General features: G+C 33.6%; 1 long non-coding RNA gene across 1 annotated transcript in view; it reads left to right on the forward strand.

The window, feature by feature from the left end:
* The window catches only part of LOC110346272 (uncharacterized), a 28510-nt gene extending 10267 nt beyond the window's left edge, over positions 1–18243 (forward strand). The window contains exons 6-8 of the long non-coding RNA XR_015453411.1: positions 7094–7168; positions 16357–16393; positions 18071–18243. This is a non-coding gene — a long non-coding RNA (uncharacterized LOC110346272). The remainder of the gene's footprint in view (positions 1–7093; positions 7169–16356; positions 16394–18070) is intronic.
* The last annotated feature ends 4769 nt before the right edge of the window (positions 18244–23012 follow it).

Genomic DNA, 23012 nt, shown 5'->3' on the forward strand with positions numbered 1-23012 from the left:
CCTGACAAACATATGGGCAAAATTCTCCAATAGAAACTAGCAAGCTGAATTCAACAGCAGGTTAAAAGGATCATACATCATAACCAAATTGGATTTACCCTTGGGATACAAGGATGGATCTGTATATGAAAATCAGTAAGTACAATATACCACATTAATAGAAAAAAGAATAAGAAAAATCACATGATTATCCCAATAGGTGTGGAAAAGCACTTGACAAAAATTCAACCCTTGTGCATGAAGCAAACTCCCAACACACTAGGGATAGAAGCAAAGTAGCTCAATATAATAAAGACCATAAATAAAAAACCCATAGGTAATATCATAGTCAATGCTGAAAAAAATCAGAATTTTCCTTCTAGGAGTTGGATCAAGGCAAGGACAAGCCATTCTCCCACTTCTATTCAACATAATGCTGGAAGTCTTACTTAGCAATTAAGCAAGAAAAAGAAATAAAATACATCCACATTTGAAGGAAAGACATTAAAGTCTCCTATTTTCATATAACATAATCTTGTATAGAAAAAATCCATTTAAAAAACTTGTTAAAACTAATAGAGAAATATAATAAAGTTATAGAATTAACATATAAAAATCAATTGTGTTTCTACATATTAACAATGAACTCTAAAAAATTAGAAGAAAATCACATTTGAAAAACAACAAAATGAATAAAATACTTCAGAATAAACTTAATTGAAGAGATAAGTTCTGTACACTGAAAATTAGAAAACATTACTGAAATAAACTAAGATCCAAACTAATGGAAAAGCATACTTTCTTCATGGAATGGAAGACATAATGTTGCCAAGATATCCATGCTATTGAAAGCAATCCATAGATTCAATGCAATCTCTATCAAAATCCCAATCTGGTTTTCCAGATAAATGGAAAAATCTACTATAAAATCCATAAATAATCACAAAAAAACTCCACTGGGAACGTAGCTTAGTGTGAAGACCCTGGTTTCAATCACCAGTATGTGCCCTCCCCCATCAATCTTGAGAAGAAATACAGCCAGAGACATCTCACTTACTGATTTTAAATATACAAGAAAGCTACAGTAATTAAAGCAATATGGTACTAGGACAGAAATGGATATACAAAACAATAGAATAAAGTCCAGAAATTAATCCATTCCTAGACAGTCAACTGATATTCCAAAAGTGCACCAAGAATCATCATGGGCAAAGGATCTTTAAGAAATGGTGCTGGGAAAACTGGATATGCACATGCAGAAAAATGAAACTGGAACCCTAACTCAGACCATGGAAAAATCAAGTCAAATGGATTACAGACTTAAAAGTAAGACTTGTAACTGTAAACATCCCAGAAGAGAACAAAGATTAAGCACAAGTGACAAAAGTAGAAATAATTGAGTGAGATAACATCACACTAAAATTGCAGAATAAAGGAACCAATCTATATAGTGAATAGGCGATCTATGGGATAAAAGAAAATATTTCTAAACTGTATGCCTGATAAAAAATTCATTCCAAAAATATATAAGAAACTCTTGCAACTCAAGAGCAAAAAGGTGGACTAAAGAGGGAAGGAAGGTGTAGCTCAGTGGTAGAACATTTGTGTCTTAGTTACCTTCTCATCACTGAGACACAATAAGCAACACCCACAATTTAAAATGAAGAAAGATTTATTTTGGCTTAAAGTCTGTGGAGGTTTCAGTCCATAGTTGGCCAGCTCCAAGGCTGACAGCATGGCAGAGGAATATAACTCATGTTATGTCAGGCAGGAAAAAGTGTAGATTCAAGGGAGGAGGGAGCAGAGATTCAATGATGATCTCCCAGGCCACGCCTCCAGTGACCACCTCCACCAACCAGGCTTCGCCTATCAACATCATATTTAACTATAAACCCATCAGTGGATTAGTTCAATCACCTATGATCCAGTCACCTCCCAAAGTCTCACCTATGAGGACATGAGGCTTTGGGAGGACATCTACATATAAACCATAACAACCTACCTAACATGCATGAGGACCTAGGTTCATTCTCCAGCACCACAGGAAAAAAAAGCGCAAAGAGTTAAATAGACGTTTCTCAAAAAAGATCATAAAAATAGTCAACAGGTACATGAAAAGATGCTAAATGTTACTAATTGTTTAATAAATGAAAATCAAAACCACTATGTGATATCATTTCCGCACCCATCAGGATGATTATTAACAGCAACAATAACAAGAAAGAGACCAAAAATATTGGTGAGAATGTGGAAAAATTGGAAAGTTCTGTGTGTGAAATGCAAAATGGTGCTGTCACTCTATAAAATAGTGTAGAGGTTCCCTACAAAATTAAGACTAGAACTATCATATAATGCAACAATCCCACTTTTGCATACTTATTCAAAAAAATTAAAATTGAGATTTTTAAGAGTTAGCATTCCTATAGGTATTTCAGCACTACACACAATAGCCAGGATATGAACACAACCAAAACATTAATAACTGATGAAATAAAATAAAGAAAATGTAATATAGAGAATGCAGAGTGGAATATTATTCAGCCTTAAAAAGAAGAAAATTTGCAAGATGAATGGATGTTGAGGTCCTCAAGCTAAGTAAATAAGTCAGTCACAGAAGAAAAGATATTGGACAATTCCACATATATGGGGGATCTAAAATTATTCAACTCATTGAATCAGATTGCAGAATGATTATTGCCAGGGATGGGGATTAGGGGTGGAGAAATAGAATGTGCTAATCAAGGACATATTCTTAAGTGAAACCAATAGGACACACATATGTAAATACTGAATAGTTTCTCTAGTGTGAGAAACTGAAAGTGTAAATAATGATTAAAATGAATAATTGATAATGGGAAATAGGAAGAAAAGGTCCAAAGAGGTAAGGGAAGTGGGAGAGGTAGGGGAAAGGAAAGAAGGGAAAGAAAAAATTATGAGAAAAGGAAAAAATGGAAACAAAGTCTTTGTAAATAAGGAAGGGTGGAGGGGGTGAAGGGAGGACAGGAAATGGGGAAAAATAAGAAACAAGATATATCATGTAAAGGTACAAGTACCCAATGATAAATGTAAATGTATTGTATACCTAAAATGTACCAATAAAAGAATCTAAGGAAAAAGAAAGAAGCATTATGTTTCATCTATGCAAGATGAATAGGTCTAGATAGAATACACTTTAGAGATCTGTTGTAAACCATTATGACTGTTTTATTGTATACTTAAAAATTTGCTGAAAGAATAGACCTCAAATGTTCTTACAAGAAAGAAATGAAGAGATCCCCTGTGCCCATAAAAGAATTCATTGGGCACACAGGGCACAGAATCCTTACTGTAGACCTTGCATAGAAAGCAAAGAGGACCAAGACTAGGTCTCCTGGGTAGGCTAACATTGTGTGGACATGTAAAAGGACATGTGACATGCGATGCTAAGTGAAAAAACCAAGGTCCTTACACTGAGTACAAATGGCATAATTAAAGAGAATGAGTAGTTTATATATTAAATAATTTAAAAATGTGTTGACCATGGAAACACAGCAGTACAAAGGATGTGGTAACTGGGATAAAAGACTAGGTTAATCAGGGAAGCTTTTGTGACAGATACTGGGAATTTTTTCATATGTCAGAACAGCAAATGTTTTGTTTGGTTGGTACCAGGGATCGAACTCGGATCCTTGCGCTTGTGCAGCAGGCAGAGAAACCACTGAGCTAAATCCCAGGCCCCAACAGCAAATGTTTGATGGTAAACTAGACCAATGTTTCCTATGAAAAGTTTAGAGAATTGGATTAATTAGAAACATCTTGGTTCTATCAATGGACAGCTGCTATACAAACTTACCCTAATGCAGAAGCCCAGGGTAAACAACTGAGTATTCCCCAAAAAGCCAGACGTTTTAAAGTTTAATAGGTTTCCTAAAATATAAAGATAAGAAATGATGGAAGGAGAATAGATCCATTTTGAAAGAGTATTTCATATGAGGTTTTCAAAATTCCTTGGTTGGGGTTTATCTAATAGGTAAGGAGTTAAGTTATACTTTTTTATCCTTGAAATTTTTATGTGGATGATAAATTATGATCTTAGTTGTTTAAAACAGAAGTTTTAACTTTGGTTTTCTATGTTATTATTGGGGTTTTTTTTTTCGCTTCTCACCGATTAATTTATATTGAAACAAAGAAGTCAGTAATTTGTAGCCAGATTCTCCCTTTTCCATTCCAAATTTGCAAAATTGAAGGAAAAGTTTGGTCAACATTCTGACAGAGATGCTTATGTAGGAAATTTTTTTGTGTTGATTTTGATAAAAAGGAGTTAAAAATCTATTTTTTGTGCCTCCATAAAATTTTGGACTATTTGACAATCTTTAAAGCCAACTCCAATGTATCACATTCCAGAAGATGATTTTTTTCTGAAAGAATGTCAGTTTTGTGTGTGCATATGGCTTTAGAAAAAGCACTTATCATTTCATTCAAAACTGCAAGCATTCCCCAGGCTAATCTATAACCTTGTTTAGCCACATGTATAGTTTCTGAAACTTAGTTAAGATCACTGCAGCTTGAAAAGCTAGTATGTGGTCCTTGGTAACTATCTGCTAAATAGATCTCTTCTTCTTTCACCATTTTCTCAAGTGCCTTCTGTTTCATTTTTTCCCACCCAAGCATGATTTCCTATGAATCTTGGTTAGAATTTGGAAAAGAAGAGATCAAAATACACTTCTCATATCCCATCACAAGTTTGGGAAGTGATCCGGTGTGCCTGGCTTGGTATCTCAACTTTTTTGGAAATTGACTTTTGAAGACAAAATGCTATTTTTGTTTCTGTAATTCTCCTGCAACAGTAAATTCTGGAACATCATAATAATAAGCTTTTCTATTCTGTGTATAACTTATTTTCCATCTTTGGTGATGGTATGATCTGATCCCAATGTGGTGAACAGCATGCTTCATAGACAAAGGCAGGTGAAGGCAGGGACACAATCTGTCTCACACTGTGCTGCCCTAACCAGGCTCCTTTCTCCAGTGTTTTTGTTTTCCTGCTCTACTCTTCTCTTGCTTATTTATAACATTTCTAAATAATAAAATGTTATCTGCATTTCACTGCTAGAATGGAAGAAATGCAAGAATGTATGGAATAGACAAAAGCATGAATGGATGTTAATTACAGAGCACAGCCAAATGGAAAAACTATTTTAAAGTCATTAAGTTTTATTTCACATAATTACAAAGTATTATTTTTGTCTTCTGACAGAACATTGGATTGTAGAACTTCAGCTTTTTTCTTCAATAGGGTCAGATATTCTCTTTGCTAGTTGCCAGGCTTAGTGCTAATTTTGTGACAACATTTTCCCATGAAGATTTGTGTAATATAAAAACACACTTAGAAATTTCTAAGCATGAAAATATTTTGTTTATATTTACTCAGGAGAAGGTAGATCCAAATTTCCAAATAGCTGTGTATATCAAATACCATAGAAAATAGAAAAAATGTAAGAAAACAATAAACATTTATTAAAGAAGAAGGTAATGCACGTGAAAGTCCTAATATCTAATAAAAGTCTGAGAAGAAAAATGAGCCATCATCATTGTTTTCTATTCTAGAAGGGAATTATAGGATAAAATTTGGGAAGGAAAATGTGAACATATCTTTTCCCTCTTCTAAAGATTCCAAAAGTGCAACATTTCCAGTTGCTGACTATGAGACTTTCTAAGCATTCTCAACAGGCTTTTGGGATTATTTCCTTATTTTCTATTTTAGTGTTAATTAGCTATAAAATATTAATTAATATATTAGTTCCTTATAATTATGCTCTGTAATTGATATAATTATAAAATGTTGATAAATTGATTGCTACTAATTAAAATATTCTGATAGAATATTAATTAAGTGAAAAAATAACTCTATACTCAGAAAATTTATGTGACAGGGGTTGCCAAGTTCTATTTTTTTGCTCAAACAGCTATTTATTAATAACTTTAGAGTTGAAAGATCATAAATAATTTTCTTTTTTTGCTTGTTTCATTTCTATCACACTAGTATTTTAGTGGCTAACTGTACTTCATATTTTTTCAAACTTATACAATTTGTTTCCAGGTTGAAGCAATTTCAAATTCTAGATAAGTGGTTGAAGTAGAAACTTTTATCTTTGTTAGCAATAAATCAACAAATTCAATTAGGAGAATGTGTAACTCCAAAAATTTGACAAGACACTATAGTCAGCTTTCAGTTTTATAGAATCAGCAACTTAGAGCAGGTACATATAAAACAAGCTCAAATATATTATTCAAGAAATTGGTCATAAAATTCAATTGTTTAATCAGCAGAAAACATTTGCCAAGGGAATAAATTATCATTTGGATGCTTTTAACTTAATCTATAAGTGCCTTTTGGTTTGTTGTGTAACTGACAGCTTACCTTAAGGCTTGCAAGGATGATCTCTTCAAGGACCAGAGGAAGAGAACATTTCTCACCTAGTTTAGTTGCCTTGGTCACTGTCTTTTAAAAGAGAATAATGTATGATTAGATGACTTTTTCAGGTTAAATATTGGTTTTATACTCAATAGAATATTTTTTTCTGAATTCTCTTTAGATAAAATATACTAATTTTATGAAATATAGTGACATAACAGCCATCAGAAAAGGTTTTTCTTTCAGTGTTTTGGTAATTTTATATTTTATAATACTTATTTCACCACAGGTATAGTTTCAAACTTAGGTAATATTGCTGTACAGTCTATGTTACTGTGCTAATATAAAATTATACTATAATATAATTGAACAGAGTGGCTGTCCATTGCATTGTCAATATCAAATACAATAGTCTAAAGAAAGTGATTTAATGGACTTTAATTTTTAACAAAGCTTCACTAAATAATACATTGGCATTCTAAGAGGCACTATATATATGTAAAGAACATTAAAAATATTTAACTCCGTAAGGCATTATGCTACATTAATACGGTATGATAAATTTTAATCTGTTGTTACCATGCAGTGAATAGTGATCATTTCAAGGCAGAAGTCTTTTTAAACTCTATAGCTTAAATTTTGCTAAATACATATGTAGAGGAGGTGGAAGTAGGTGAAAATGTAGGGGATTGATATTGTACTTCTTTCTTTCTCTTCTAGGCTTATCTCCATTCAATTTGTCCAACTAGGAGAGATTCTTTCCAGCATCATCTGTCAGGAAGTAACAATTTGATGGTGAGAAGTTCAACTTCACACATAGATCTATTACTTAAGCAGATGATCGATGGGTTAATGGAAGACCATGGTTTCCAATTATATCTTTTCCACTGGCCATTTGAAAATTCCCCAGTGTGCACTTTGGAGATGAAAATGCAAATGTTACTTGATGTTTGAGAATATTAGCAAATGGAAATAAATCCAAAGGCAAATATTCAAGTTCATGAGGGTCTAGGAAATACTTCATGAGACATAATTAAAAGAAAGGTCTAGGAAATGCTTCATGAGACATAATTAAAGGAACTGTGATATTAATAATATACAAAGTAGAAAAATTTGAAAAGGGATAGCTATTTCTCAACTGGGGAAAGACTGTCATGTGGAGGAGAGAATGTGGGCTAATAATTCTGGGTAACATCAAAGTAAAAATAGGATTAATATTATAAAGACGTTGATATGAGTGAACATAAAGAAAAGTTTGAGAGATTGAACATTGCAGACTTTCAACATGAAGGTAGGGGGCCACTGTCCAGGAATGCAAATAGCCTCTACATCCTGGAAAGAGAAAGAAATTATTTATTCCCTTACAGTCTTTGGAAAAGAGCACAGCCATGTTGACACCTCAACTTTAGCCTGTATGATTTGCTCTGAATTTTAACCTTCAGAACTGTAATATAACAAATTTATATTGGTTTAAGCTAAAAAAAATGTACAATTTCAGTAGTTGAAAATGAAATACAATGCCACAGGAGATAACTGAATCTCTGTAAAATGGAGTATAAATTAAAAACCATATCCCAGGGATAGTGGAGAAATTAAGGATACAATATTGTATATGCTAGACCTTGTTGTAAGTACTTAACATATTAATATACTCAATCCTGATAGCAACTTTAGAAGATAAAGTCTACCATAACCCAACCCTATTTTATAGATAAAGCAATAAGAACATGTAGTAAATCTATCCTAGATTTACAAAAGTGGTATGTATGGAGTTGAGGTATGAACTTATGCATTTGGCTCCAGGATAAATTCTTAATCAAACTGAACTATATTGATTCCAAAGTAGTCTATGTTACTATTGCTGATGCTAATATTATACGAGTATTTATCAGTTCTCCAGTGTGATAGAATTGGCAAGAGCACAAACTAGTATACAAATGAAGGGGAGCCAGAAAAAGGTCAAGGGCATGGAATATTGCTCAAATACTGCTCAAAATGATATCTCTAGTAAGATTTAGAAAACACTCCCAAAGCAAGCATTCCAATATATATTCAACCAATCACTGTTTATAAATTATTTTTTAAAATGGCAATTGCAGTTTTTCTCAGATGGTGGACAACAGAACAAAATCTCTCCAATAAAATGAACTTCAAAGGAGTCTATTTGCTTCATATTTCCTCACTGCTCTGTAGTGTTCCATAATTTGAGTTAAGTTTTATGCCCCTATGTCTGACCCCACTCTATCAGTCTAATCTTTGAGTGTACTTTTTGGCTCACTTTACTCCTCTTTCCACATTCTTCATCTCATATTATTTTAGGTTAGCCTCTTTTCTTTTCCTTATTTTACCTTATTAAGCTAAAATTAGCCCATTCGTTCAAATCCTCTCACCTCCAAGTGCATACTGATTTTGATCCCTTGAAGTTTTTCTAGAGTTGCCTACACCACTTCTTTTATCCTAAATTATGTTTGCAAGTATAATTGGTAGATCTAACACTTCTCTTTTTTGGGTACCCAGGATCAAACTCGGGCTCCTTGTGCTTGCAAGGCAGGCAGTGCAACCACTGAGCTAAATCCCCGGCCCCCGATCTAACACATCTTAGTTCTTTGATTTAAGTCTATCCATGTAGAATGCAGACTATTAAGTGTTCTTTCACAGTTGTATTTCAATATTAGTATTTTTGGTGCTGTAGATAGCTGCTAATTATTTCTTCTAATTTTCTGTAGTTATTGGAAGATGGTTTTTCAAGATATTAACAGTGAATAATTTTTATCTTCCAACTAATTTTTGTTGCATCTTTTAAAAATTTTTGTTAACCTGGGTGTGGTGTCACATGCCTATAATCTTAGCACTTTGCAAGGCTGAGTTCAGAGGATCATAAGTATTAGCTCAGCCTGGGCAACATAGCAAGAGTCTATCTCAAAGAAAAAAAAAATGTCTTGGGGATGTAACTCAGTGGAAAGAACCTTGGTTCAATTCCCAGTCCAAAAAAGAAAAAAAAAGTTAAAAATACACGTTCTGGTATTCCATTTACTTGTCTACTGGCTCTCAGCTTCCTTCAAATACTTCTTTGTTTACCTGTGTAAGACAGGGTACAGGAAAAAGCCAAGTAATCTTCCCAGTATTCCTTGCCAGCAGATTTCCAGGAAAATCTGGCCAATGGAACACCCTGACTGGAGATTGGTAAGAGGAAGGGAGGGAACGTGTTCCTTAATTTAGATTTCTGAGATTTCTCTGGTGGTAACAGTGACAGCACAGGGAGATGATTATAGGCTCCAGCAATTGTGGTGATAGGGTCACCAGCATATCAATGGGTGTTTCAGCAACATCAGTGGAATCCATGCTTCTGCACTGCTCTGATGCTGTAGTTAGCCTCTCTGGAAGGCCAGCTGGAGGGCTGCCTTGAATGTTTTGCCCAAAGTTACAAAGACATGCCTGATTTCCCAGGAGCATTTTCTTTTCCTATTTCTCTTCCAGTATATTTCCCTTCTTAGTTCTGCTTCCTTTAATCTTTCAACAGACTTGTAGGTCATTCCATGCATTCAAATTGCTCTACCTAAAATGCTTGCAGTGGTCTCTGCTTTTGTGAGTAGACACGAACTGTTAGATCTATACTTGGATTGTGTCTGTTGCTGAGATCTCTGCAACACTGTCTGGAACAAATATCTGTTCTGTGCTACACTTCTGCCGTTGAGGTTGGAGAATCTCCACAATACATCTTAGTATTGAGCAGCCTGTTTTGTTGACTTGAGCTTTCCCATTGTATTTTCCTCACAGTTCTATTTTGGGAGTTCAGGGCATCTAACAAAGCATACTCGTTATCTAAGACTGGATTCTGAGGTTATTAGAGTTAGATCACAGACACAAAGAAATGAATATAATATAATTTACTCAAATGCTGACCAACTGAATTTTTAATGAAGGTTTAGATCTTTTGAGCAAATGGGCCTGCTGTTATTTTTTCCATGGTATGAATTTAACCACTTTTTTGTCAAAGTAGCAGATTAATTATTGCTCACTTAGCAGATGTTTCTTGAGCCCACTGTATAATCCAGGCACATTTTAAGCAGGAGGCTAATGCCAGTGAACCAAGGAGATTAGTTTCATAAAAAAAGAGAAAAAAGGAGGATGAGATGACCACACCTGACTTTTTGTTCCAAATTCACAGGTTAAGGATATTAGTCTTCTTCTTCTTTTTTTTTTTTTTTTGGTACCAGGGATCGAATTTGGGACCTTGTGCTTGCAAGGCAGGCAGCGGAATCACTGAGCTAAATCCTTGGCCCAGAAATTAGTCTTCTTTTATCTATGAGGAAGGAATGAGTATTGTGGATAAAAATCAGGAAGAAATCTCAGAAGTCAAGTGGGAGTCTCATTTTGGAAATGTAATTCAGGAAGACTGAACCTCCTTTTGGCTTTAAACTAGGAATGGCCTATGTGAAAATGTAAACATTATAGGGGAGATAACAAATTAAATCTTACCTTCATTTCAGAGGAGGCTCTAGGAACACTGAAAGTAATGATAATCAAAATATTTAAGAGTTTTTCATGGACACTGCACAGTTGGAGTGGACACAGGCCGTAAACTTCCCCACGGTCACCCCAGTGTATATAGGAGAACTTGTCCCTGGGCACTGAGAGCTGAGGAGAGAAGTGCAAGGTGAAGGAGAGGAAGAATATTCTGGAGTTACTAAAGATGTAGTTGCCTACATTTGCTTACTGAAACCTGGCCTAAACCCAACACAAATCTAATTATAGTAAATTAGACAATCAAGAGCCACTTTTACTCTAAAATCTAAAAGATTGCTTTCAACTTTTAATTATTGCAAACATAGTCACTTTCTCACATATTATAGATAAAACATTTTGTTTGAGATTAATGAATGTTTATTTAGCTTCTTAACTGATTAGAATTTTGAGTAATTACTAACTGTGCAAGTAGTCATCAATATATATGTTCATTCTCATTCTAAATATTTTTTAATTTTTATTATCTTTGAATTTTTAAAATTATTTATACTATGTTATGGAAATATTTGGTGCAATTTAAACCATCTTAATTTGCTATTACCATCCATTCTGGATCATTTTAAAGCATTTTAAATTGAGACACAAGCCATCAAAATAAATTTATCTGAAGCCAAGTTTTCATTTTATAGTGTAAAATATTGTAACTGTATGACTCATTTTCAATATGATTTTTTATCTTGTTTACAATTTGTATGTTTTTGAATCCTGTCAAAACAGAATTATGATTTGCTTTCATAATTAGAAATATTGCATCATGTAAATCCTCTGTGCATGTAATCTGGTCACACTAGATTAACTTCTTTTTTAAAAATCTGACATATTTTTTATTACAACAAGATAGAAGAATTAAATAGTAAGCATACTTTTATTTGGTTGCAGTATGTGAAGAAATTGTATTCTCACCTATTGTTAGATATATATGTGCTTCAGCTAAGAATTTACAAGATTTATTATGCAGTCAGTAATAGAGTGAAATTTCTTTTTAAGGGTCTTGCTAAGATGTACTGATCTAGTTCAGTATTATAGTTTAATGCCTGGGTATCACAACAAGAATAAAAAAAAAGGTAACTATTAGCTTCTAATTAGAAAAACACATAAGGGCATTATTTATTATTTTCCTCTCTCTTTTAAATATAAAAACATGTATATTTCACTTTTGTAGCCAAAGAATTTTGGTTATAACTTATTTAGTATTTATTAATTTCAGTTTCAGTATCTGATGATTTAATCATTTAAAATTTTATATCATGATAATATATAAGGGAATATTTATTTTTGTAACCTAAAAACTTTAATACCAGAAATTGTGATCTTCAAAATAAAAAGCCTAACTTGTCAATTTAAAAGAATGGAGCTATACTATAACAGAAAAAATTTAACTTTTCAGAGGATTTCTCCAAAATTCCCAGTTAGAACCTGATATAAAATGGATAATTTAAAGCGTGAAGAGCTACTTCATTTGTACTCAGGCATACAAATTCATGTATCTCACAAAAAAATTTGCAAAAATAGCATTGACATACATTCTGTGTATAAGTATTCTAATATGATTTATTTGGATAAATTAAGCAGCACATTACTGTCATAATATTAAAATTATTGGTTCTGTGTGGTATAAATTATGTTTTCAGACTTTACTATTGGAATGCATGTCTTATTTTATGGATTTTCCTTAGTTCTGGACTGCTCCAGTTCCCCCACTTAATCTACTGCCATTGTTGTGTTCCAGGACTAGTACATGCAAAAGAAAAGAAGGATGGGTCAGAAGAGCTTTGGAGAATCCTGGCACTTATTTGATTATGTTTCCAAAGACTCTCCAAAGTATATAGAGCCTATATAAAAGATGTTTGGTTATGCAGCAATTCCTTATCTTGCTATGGGAACCATATGTTGTAGTGGTTAAAAATATAAACTTAAGTATCACATGTGGGTTCAAACCTCTTCAGCATTTAGAATCTTAATGAATTTGGTTAGGTTAACCAACTTTTCTGTTTCAATTTTCATAGTTTACAATGGGGATTTTAATGGTCTGTAATGTATAGGTAGGAATACTGGGAACAGTAAGCATACAACACTCATTATTACTATTCTCAATCACTGAATAGAATAATGTGGATATTCAAAACTGGTCATCACTATGAGTTTATTTACCACTGTAAACAAGTTTAGCTACTTTCTAATCACTTGATTTTTTAACCAATGAAAATTGATTTTAATCATCTTCACAATTGTGGCTTACTCATTATCTCTGAAATATGATTTGAGTCTATGTAGTTAAAAGAAGGAATGAGATTTATTACTGAATGAAGTTAAATAACGTTAATCTTCAATTTCCCTTTTCAGTTTTCTAGTTTCAAAAAATAGAAATATCAAAATTCAAGTTAGGAAATGTTTCTGTGTTTCAAAAATATTTAGAGCATATCATGGAATAGCATGAAAATTAAAAATAATTATATATGTCTTTATGTTCATTGCTTAAACATTAAAGACCCTCTTTTTAGATGTCAAGTTGTACTGAAAAATCACAGTTCTTTAAAAATAATTAAGCTGGATTTTTTTAAGCTGAGATAATGTGATTCTTTGATATTACTTCTTCTGAATCAAAATTGCAGCGTGTCTTGGATCAAATCATATCCCACTTACCAAGAAAAGATACATTCAAGTTGTGGAGCTTAATATTTTAGAATAGGAACTTACTTACATACAAGGTTGTGACAGAGGTAATCAAGGTAAAATGAGGTCATGGAGGTAGATCCTAAGCCAATATATGTGGAGTCCCCATATAAATGGAAAACTTGGACATGCAGACAGATGTGCAGAGGGAAGAAATCGTGAAAATGCACAAGGAGTAGACAGCCCTGTAATGGAAGTAATTTATCTACAAATAAAAGAATACCTGGGCTGGAGAAAGGAAGGGAATAGGTGCTTTCCTCATCATTTTAGAGGGAACATAGACTTCCTAGCATCTTGATTTTGTACTTCCAGCCTCCAGAACTGTGAGACCATAAATTTCTGTGTTCTGAGCCAGCTAGTTTGTGGTACTTTATTACCGCTACTGCTGTCTTAGTAAACTAACATAAAACTTCTGGTTAAATTTTGAGCATAATTGGGAAGACTTTAGATCACTTCCTTACCGAAAGAAGAAAGAACAAGAACTTTGTGGCTTTTATCCATTTCTGGACAATATTCAGCAGACAATGTTGCCGGAGAGCAAATTTGTTATGAGTAGAGTTCATGAAAATTGTTTTTTCTTACTGTTCTTTCACAGCTTCCCAAGAATTCAGGACTTTGTATCAAAGAGGGGAAAAAAACCCAGTCAAGAAATCTTTGGAAATGTCTCATGCAATCAGTAATTTACCAATAATTTAACAGTTGTATTAATTTCCTACCATTGTTGTAACCAATGGCCACACAAACTCAGTAGCCCAAAACAGACATTTATCATTTTACAGATTTGGAGGTCAGAAGTCCAAAATCAGTCTTGCTACATGAAAGTCAAGGTATTGGCAGAATTGATGCTGGAAATAATAGGGGAGAATCAATTTCCTTACTTTTGCCAGTTTTTACAGAGTACTCACATTTTTCATACAGTGGCTTCTACTTCCACCTTCAAATCCAGTAGCACAGTATCTTCTAATCTTTCCTTTTTCTTTGCTTCTGTTATTGTACTACAGAATGTCTATGAATATTCTCCCTCCCTTTTATAAGGGTTCTTGTTTTAACCTGGTTATGTGGGTTCTTGTGTTTACATGGTTCTCCTGCCAAAATGATCCAGGATCTTTATCTCAAGATTATTAACTTCATCATACCCCCAAAAGTTTTTTTATAGTGTAAGCTAACATGTTCACAGAGTCTAAGGATTAGGATGTGGGCAACGCCGAATTACCATTGGATGAAACTATCTGCAAATTATTTTGATGTAAATATCAGTTAAATTCTGGTGGAGAGTGGCTGCAATTACAGATTAATTACTTCATCTCAGCTTTACAGTCGTAATGCATCCTTGAAATTAGTATTAAAATGCGCTATGAGAAGCTTTGATTCTTGTGAGTCTGACTTGCAAAAACAAAAATAAACTCTTCACATTTTCTCATTCTCTAATAATTTTTCTAAATAAGTACTATTAAAGATGTATTATTATTTAATTTAATATTTATTTAGTAGATACCATGCTTTATCCCAGAATCAAATATAATCTAAATGCATAAGAAATTAATAAAATAATTACCATACCAAGGAGTTTATAATCTGTTCACTTGAATCATTTCAATTATAGGTGCATAAGTGGCCAGGCATAGTGGCACATGCCTGTAATCCCAACATTTGGGCGGTTGAGGGAGGAGATCACTGCAAGTATGAGGCCAGCCTGGGATGCATACTAAATTCAAGCCAGCCTGAATTACATAGCAAGACCTTGTCTCAAAAGAACAAATAAATGACAACAATAATAACAAAAAAATCTGCATAAGTGCCAAAATATTATGTTTATTTTCCTCTGCACAAGAATGATAGTCAAAGAAACTATGTGTTAATCTCAAAACATGTAACAAAAAATATCTTCTAGATCCAGAAATCTATGGAGACTTTGACTCTTCTTTCTGAAAAACAAGAAAGTTAATCAGTTCTAGGAAGTGGTCCACATAGACAAAAAAATTTAAGATTCCATTGTTTTTCTGTGAGCCCCTGAGACTTTTGCACATATTAGGACTTAGAGGGCTCTTTGTTGTAGCAGAGTCATTACTGAGGGTAGAGAGGAAAAATAATTAAGCCTGACTCATCATACTCTGAATCTATTCCCTTTATCAATGTAACAAGAATAAAGACAATTCAATAAGGTAAAAGGCCCAAACCTGACAGGAGGTCAAGAATATATAATCATGAGCTCTAACTTATCATTGTTTCTGAGGAAAAATTGAGAAAACTGATTTAGAAAAAGTGATTCTACTTTGATATGTAACGATCAATTAAGTTTTGAGAAATAAATCTTATTTTGTGATACCACAAACTCAATTGGTATAAAAGTCTGAGTTGAAACACCAAGGAGAAAAAAATTAAAAATTAATTTGTCTTAAAGTTCTGAAAACTACCAGGAATTAATATCTGCTTAAGGTTCCATAGATTAGAACAAAAAATAACCTAAGTAATTAACTGAGATTATTGATTGATGCATGTAATGTAATGCTTTCTTAATGTATGTAATGATTAATTACAAATAAAAATATTTCAGAAATAAGCTAAATTGCATTGTATCTACTTAGCACCCTGTTTGTTTTTTGTGTATTACTCTTGATATTTTTGCTTGAAAAATTAAAGAAACTCACAGTGAATTGAGTAGTATGTCAAAAAACACTTCAAAGCAAGGATGATAATAATAGGTAACACTTACTGAGTGCTTACTGTCTGTTGGGTACTACATATTTTATGATTATATGCAATATGTCATTTATGTCTTTCAGCAACCTGAGGTCAATCATTCTCTCTGAGAAAATTAAGGTAAGACAGACCTTTCTTGCTATTTCTCATTACCTATCTTTTATTTTGTTCTTAATTTATATTTTGGGTTCCTCATATAAGAGAAAATGTCCAAGAGATGGATGAGGGGGATGGAAGGGGAATGAAAGGGGATAAAGAAAGATTTAAGTTGTGTCATGTGCATATACCAGCTCCTCATGATGAATGTTATCATTATGTGCTAGAAATGTGTTAATAATAAAAATATAAAAATGGAAGGCTAGGTTATTTGCCTTAATATACATCCAGTACATAGAAAACTTGAATTGGAATCTTTACTCATTACAGAAAGTGCATGCTTTTACAGCAATCTATATAACTTCTTGCTTCTTGTTTGTCCCATTTTCCCATTCTGTCCACTCGGAAATGTCAGGGCAGTTTAAGCCTCAGATCGTAGATCGTTTCCCATCAGAATGTTGCTCTGACTCTGTCAGGCACAGTCCATGCATTATCCTTTGCTGATCTATAGAGAACAGAATAAAAAGATTGTTTAAACTTAAGCTTTTCTATAGCTGAGAGCATTATTTGATAGCAGAAGGCCCCCTCATGAGCTGATAAGTACAGAATTACTGATGATATATGATTTACCTCCAGAATAAGAAGGGCCAAACAGTACTTTATGAAAGAGCATTGAATACCTTTAATCATTTTGAAGGATTTGTAGGCATCAAAATGAATGTAAAAAACACAATGAATTCCAGATAGTTAGATGTGACTTCTGAAATGGCTCATTGTTCTGACTCTATTAAGAATTTCCCAATTTATACATCACTTTACACATTCTGCTTCACTTTCAATGTGCAACTCTAATAGCACACTCTCTCTTATTCCCACTGCCACTTATCTCTTCATTTTTCTGTACCTTTCAGAGATCCCTGCTATACTAAGTAATTTGTTAAAAGATTAAATTTGTCTTTAGCATATTCTTTTCCATAACCCACACAAAGTGACATGTTGGTCTTGTAGTTAACTCTGGCAGCCAGTAAAATACTGAGATTGAAAATTCAAACTAATTAATATAATTTACCTCCAAGCATCCTGAATGTATTAGAAATGATTTTCATCGTAGTTGAAACTTTAGGATGATTTCCAGTGATTATCAGGAGTGAATGTCTTGAAGAATATGTTTAGCTCTAGGATCAAATTCACACAAAAAATTTTAAACATGTCAAAATGTACATTAATACATAAAATAATACAATGAAATTTAAATGAAATGAAAGTATATTATGCATTTCTGTTATCTTAGGGTGCTGTTCTTATGCCTGAGTAGGAAGTAATACATTGTCCTGGAAGCACTGCATGGACACCTGGGTGCATGCCCCAAGATCTTTGGCGTACTAGCTAGGTCTGGGTGCTACTGTTGAATTGAAGCTATGAATTATTAGACTGCAGCAATCTGCAAAAACCAAAATTTGATGAAATAGGTCCATTTCCCACACTATTTCAGGGCCATTTTCTGCAAAGGGCAGTGTTTTCGTTCTTCGTAATGACTGTAGTTACTCTAACTGACAAGTGATAGCCTTTTGAACAGAACTATAACCAGCTCCTAATGGACATTCAGCATTTCCTGCCAGAGACAGTTATTATTACAGATTTTCTTGCAAATACCTCAGCATCTCTTCACTGATAAGTCTTTCTATGTCTCTTATTTTCTAGCTCGGCATTATGACCTTTGAAGAGATAGCATTTTCCTTCAAATTATGACATGATGACCAAAGCAGGATGTGAGGCCTCAGGAAGATATCTGTGAAATAACTAAATAACTAACACAGTGTGACACCCTAATGTTACTGAAGATCTAGATCATGCTTGAGAAGTATATTGAGAAAGTCAACCATTATTATTGTAAACTGAGAATGACTTTCTCAACTAAAAAATATCTTTTAAAAATAAGATCAACACTCTGATTTCTTCCCCCTGAATCTTTTGATCTATTAACAGGACCATTAATATGCTCACTTTGAAAAGAATGATATCAGTATTACCAAAAACAAAAACAAACAAACAAAAAAACAGGGCTCAAGTTAAAGAAAGTCACTGTATTATCACCTTCATGCTGCCTTTGTTCATCCAGTTATGGTAACGGCAAAGAAATCCTTGCTTAAAAGCTTAACAAATATCAAGTGGCCTTGTTCTTTAAACCCAGGTTGAAACTTGCAGTTCTCAAAATGACTTTAGAGTAAACTTTCTTCAAGGGCATTTTTTTTTTTTTTTTTGGTACCAGGGATTGAACTGAGGACCTTGTGCTCGCTGGGCAGGCAGCAGATCCACTGAGCTAAATCCTCAGCCCCTCAAGGGCATTTTTTTAAATGTAAAATTTGATGCTTCAGTTTGGTACAATGCTTTTCGTAACAAAGAACATGTAGATATTGTGAAATAGTTATAATTTAGGAACTGTGGACTTTGAAATCAATTCATACAAAATAGGTTATCATATAGATGCAAATGTGTATACATAATGCCCAGATATTTAGATTTGATTTGTGAAATCAGATCATATATATAACTGAATATGTTTTCAAAATATCTGAAAATATCAAAATCGATTTTCAAAATTTTGGGTAATGTATTAGTTTCCCGGACATGACATAACAGAAAAACTCAGAGTGCCTTAGAACAACAGAATTTTTGGTTCAGGATGATAGAATTCTGAAATGAAGTTGTCAGCAGGACCACACTTTCTCTGAGACATGTAGGGAAGTGTCTTTCCCACCCCTTCAGCTGCCGCTAGTTCAATGTGCAGCAGCAGCACTCTAACCATCATGTGGAATTCTTACTCTGTTTCTTTGCCTACTCCTCCCTCTGGGATGTCTGACTCTGTGTCCAAATGCTCCCTTTTTATAAGGACACAAGTCAGGGTGACATTGAATCAGAAGTCACCCTAATAATTTCACTATAACAATGCAAAGACCTTATTTCCCTATAGTTTACATTGAGGTACTGAGTTAAATTTCAATGTATCTTTTTTATTTTTTGGTACCGGCGATTGAACTCCCGTCCTTGCGCTTGCTCAGCAGGCGGTGAAACCACTGAGCTAAATCCCTGGCCAATTCAATGTATCTTTTTTTTTCAATCTACAGAGACATTTCAACACTTACTAGGGTATACACATTTTAATTTTAATTTGAAAAATTACCTGAATTTTTCCTTAAAATCCTCTACATTTGGGCTGAATGTTACTCAATGGTAGAGCACTTGTTTAGCACTTGTGAGGCCCTGGGTTCAATCCCCAGAGTCACTCACACACACACACACACACACACACACACACACACACACACACACACTCCTATGCATATTATCTTTTTTTTCTTAAATTCTTTTATTGGTACATTTTAGGTATACAATACATTTACATTTATCATTGTGTACTTGTACCTGTACATGATGTATCTTGGTTCTTATTTTTTCCCCATCACCTGTACACCCTATCTTTTTGAGGCACAGGATAATATCAAGTTCCATTGACCTAATATTTCCATTGTTTGTGACATATGAGAATTCCATCTGATCATAGCTGAAATATTTCCTATACCTACCTTTGTTCCATAGACATGATTTGAGACAAAGTATAATGGAATATTATAATGGCTTATCTGAATTAAATTATAAATATTTTAGGTAAGTCCCTATTTAAATAAATATCTTTTGTCTAATAATTTTACTCTGTATAAATTGCTGCTCTTCATTTATATTATTTGCAAACGCTTTTATAAATCAATGCTTATAAACCTTTCACTTTTTGCATCAACTGTGTTATTTCAGCTATATTTCTGGTTGACTAGATTTCAAGGAACTAGAAAAGCACATTTGGTCTATTAAATGTTCAGGTGCTTATGGAAAAGTCATCTTCATCCTTTCCGTGCCAGTGAAGCCTACCTCTGGATGTGGCACTTAGCCATTCAGGTGCCATTTTCTGAATACTAGTGCAAGATCACTGAGGACAGTACTTCCTAACTGGGTATTTTAAAACAGCAACTTGACCTTCATCTTTTTTTTTCTGTTATTGTCAAAATTTATGTATTTGGTCTTAGTAAAGAAATTACAATTATTGATTTGACCTTCATCTTGTAGTGAACTGAGCACACAGCTTTTATCGTGACATAAATGAGCAACATTTGTTTTTATCAATTGTCTTCTGAGTCTTCTACTGAAAGTCTGCACCAGTTTGGATTCTTTGGAAGCAGAATTTATGCTGCAATTTTTCATGCAGTGTGTTTATTAATGGGTTCCCCTTGGGATCAGCTCTTAAAGAAGATGGGAATAGGCAGGATTTATTGGGTAGGGAAGCCACTGAACTGTGATGCACAACCAAGACAGTTTTGATTGACCCAACAGAAAATTCTAGAACAGAAATAGCCCTTTAATGTTGTTTCTGGTTGGACCAAAACAGCAAGTCCATTATAGTCTCTTAGAGATTAGTCTTTGGATGTTGGCCAAGTGAAGCAGTAGTGAAGCCTTGGAAAGATGGTCTCTGCTAGCTGAAAAAGTCCATGAAGGAGCTGACAGCTCTCTACCTAAAGGCCCCTCAGCAACTGCAACAACACATCCTCTTCTGCTGGGGCAACCTCTCACAGTGTGGGCCCAGAGCAAACCCGATAATTTGAATCCTTTCAACCATTCTTTTGCTGGATATGTACATTAATATGAATCCATACAAACTATGAAAATGTTAAAGTTGTATTTATCACAAAATAATAAAATGTTTAATTTCTGTTTTTTTTAACTTCATTTTCCTTATTAATTATCCACCAAATTACTGGATATTGCTTCACCTCCATCATGACTTCTGCTCAGTGAATTACAGGATATAAATATGGCCATATTTCTAGTAAAATTTGCTAAATCCCATAAATTATACCACCATCCTGATTTAATATATTTCTGAATATGAAGAAATGTATGTGTTTGTTGAGAAGAAGAGGGAAGGGAGAGGAAGACGGTATGCATGTAATCCACAAAAATAGCTTCTTACCACAATATGTCAGAGAATGTATTGCTGCATTACCAAGAAATTTGCGTTTGCCTGTCACCACTGTAGAAATGATCATGAACAAATCTGGATAGTCTTCTCATATTCCTAATACTGTCCCTGAATTCCCTTTAAATAAACAATTTCTTGGGCTCATAAAGTCCAAATTTATTTTATCTGTTTACATTTCTACCTTAAATATGTACAATGCCTTTTAAAAGGTTGGATAGAGCAGTAGTAAACATTTAGCTTTGTCTGTACAATTGTGTGAATTATGTAAAAACTAAAAGCTGAACAAACATGCTTGCATGCCAATAGAAAAAGAAGTGAGTTTTTTTTTTTTTTAGGGTCTCCCTCTGTAGTTCAGCCTGGCCCTGAACTATGTAGCCCAGGCTGGCCTCGAACTCAGCCTCCTGAACCCTTTAGCCTCCCAAGTGCTGGGATTATAGGTATGCAACACCATGCCTGGCTCAAGAGAAGTGATTCTTCTTATTTTTTTGGTAATGGGCATTGAACTTGGGTCCTTGAGCTTGCAAGGCAGACGGTGGAACCACTGAACTAAATCCCCGGCCCTAGAAGTGATTTTTTTAACGTAAATAATTACTTTTAAACTTGGGAATCAACAAGCTTGACATGAAAGGCTTAAAATGGCAAGTAAAAATACAACTCTGTTGCCAGCTACTTATCATTTTTCCTGTCATATTAATCTCTAATTATATAAGAGAAAATCTGGTCAGTTGTAATTAGGTAGTGCTAATATATGACATCTGTTTATTATTGAATGTTTTCTATTTTGAAATTCAGTGAAATTACATTTACATCTGAAATATTACAAAATTTTCCATTCCAATCAAATGAGTTAAAATGCCTATCTGGATTATTAAAATATATTTCTATCTTGGTTCCTTACCTTTTCACAAAATCAAAGCAGATCAATTTTCTAAACAAGCAGCAGTGTTTGAAGCACATTCCTGCTCAAAAACTCTACCTCAGAACATACAAAATAAAGTAGAATGTCCTCATCTTAAACTCAGGGCCTTTTTCATGATTGTTTCCATTTGTATTTGAGCTTTTAGTCTGTGTTTTTCTTTATGGCTCCTACTGTATCATAGCATTTTACTTCCTATCATGAGTCCTATCAAATTAAGCATAATTAAATTCTCAAGTGTGGAATTAAAAATTTATATGATACTCTTCTCCCCTTCCCACTCTGCCATCTTGACCAAAAGTTAGCTGCATTTTTATACATCCCTTAACTCTAGTATTATAAAAGTTTTTTTTAATTATTATGTTGAATCATCTAAATTATACAGTTCCTTCTTTCTTTTCCTCCTTTTATTTTTCGTTATGTATCTTGTCCTACTGTGAACTTCTTTCAAGTTTGAGATTTCATCCCTGGAATGTAGACAGCAATATTGAATGGACTCTTTACATAGGTGAGTGAACTATAGAGAAGCTGTTAGATGTGAAAGACAGAAAGAATGTATTTAGTATAAAAGAAACTGACTATTTTTAATATAGAGAATCTAACAAATTTAACAAAAAATTATTTGTCATACGAATTAGCAAGATTAAAATTCTCTTCATAAAGAACTTCCTGTGGATGAAGCTGATCTAAAGCTGCTT

The sequence above is a fragment of the Heterocephalus glaber genome, unplaced genomic scaffold (assembly GCF_053883595.1).
Source record: "Heterocephalus glaber isolate CG9 unplaced genomic scaffold, H.glaber_assembly_v1.0 deba00001461, whole genome shotgun sequence".
Classification (NCBI taxonomy): domain Eukaryota; kingdom Metazoa; phylum Chordata; class Mammalia; order Rodentia; family Bathyergidae; genus Heterocephalus; species Heterocephalus glaber.